Below are 1,287 nucleotides of genomic sequence, written 5' to 3'. Positions count from 1 at the left end.
GTTATCGTTTTTTTACTTATTCTTCTATAAATTTAAATTTTGATTGAAATTCTTTTATATTCAAAGAAATTAATTGAAGGGATATCCATCATTGTTTACTGTTGAATGGGTTTTGTTTCAAGACCCAACAATCTGATCACGTGGATATGGCAACCGTCCTGGTTCAGGGGGTTTGTGGTTTAAATCTTACCCACTTTCTAGAGAATCTTTAACATATTTCACTGTTCTAATTGACTTTTTCCTGTACTGTGGTGATTTGATTCTTATTTTCTGTAAGATATTTCCAATAAAAATAGCAGTCAATGATAGTAAACTAAAATCTTTCAGCAGTGGCAGCTCAAGTTATATTCTTTACAAAATAAAGAAATATCAACCGAGTGTAAGTTAATGTTAGTACTAATTATCGGGTTGATGGTTAAGGAATTGGACTGCATGAGATTTACCCAATTAGGCAGGAAAATGTGAAACATTAAGTAGATGGAGGTTTCATTTACATCTCCCCTTCTTTAAAGTTTACTTCAAGAGTACATATATGTACAGAATTCATATATTTTGGAACAAATTAGAAACAACTAAGCTACCTGCCCGACTTGTTTGAAAGCATTAAATGTTAAGCATGGTGCATTCGAATAATTGGGACTTTGACGTTTATCCATCCCTTGATTCTTGAAACTTTTAACTCACAATTATATTGAGATAGAGATCGATTCACCAACCCATGCTCAGGAGTCTAAATTTTAAAGAAAGGTGCAAATATTTAAAGACCTTCATTATGTTTTTTTTATGGAACCCTAACTTTTCCTCTTACCACCATCGAATTCCAAATCTTAATATATACTGGAAAAAAATAAAGTCACACTCTCTATTATTAAAGAAATTTATCACCTATTCAATAAGTACATATTCCTTGTTTAATACCCTTGTCGGAGTAGCTTAAGTTTATCATTCATTATTATTGAACCCGTCCCTTGTATTTAAAGAACAAAATCAATGGTCAATAACTTGACTCTACCTATGAAATGACGTCGTATATGAGAGCATTTACCCTTTTCTAATTGCCCAAAAAAAGGTTCGCTCTCTCATTACCGAAAGTTTGTTCTTGCAAGCGTGACTCAATGAGTCGAGATCACTACTACTAAAACGCAGCGAAAGAATGCCTGTGCCATGCAGTCATAATAAAACCAAAGCTTAATTACTACGTTTCTGTCTCATTAATAATCTGCTACTACGTTTCTGTCTCTCTCTGTCCAACTCCAAATCTCCGCCATTTATCTGTCTCATTTCCCC

Source organism: Hibiscus syriacus, unplaced genomic scaffold (assembly GCF_006381635.1).
Source record: "Hibiscus syriacus cultivar Baekdansim isolate YM2019G1 unplaced genomic scaffold, ASM638163v2 tig00116962_pilon, whole genome shotgun sequence".
Classification (NCBI taxonomy): domain Eukaryota; kingdom Viridiplantae; phylum Streptophyta; class Magnoliopsida; order Malvales; family Malvaceae; genus Hibiscus; species Hibiscus syriacus.
The sequence above is the reverse complement of the archived record's forward strand: the minus strand, read 5'-3'. Positions refer to the sequence as shown.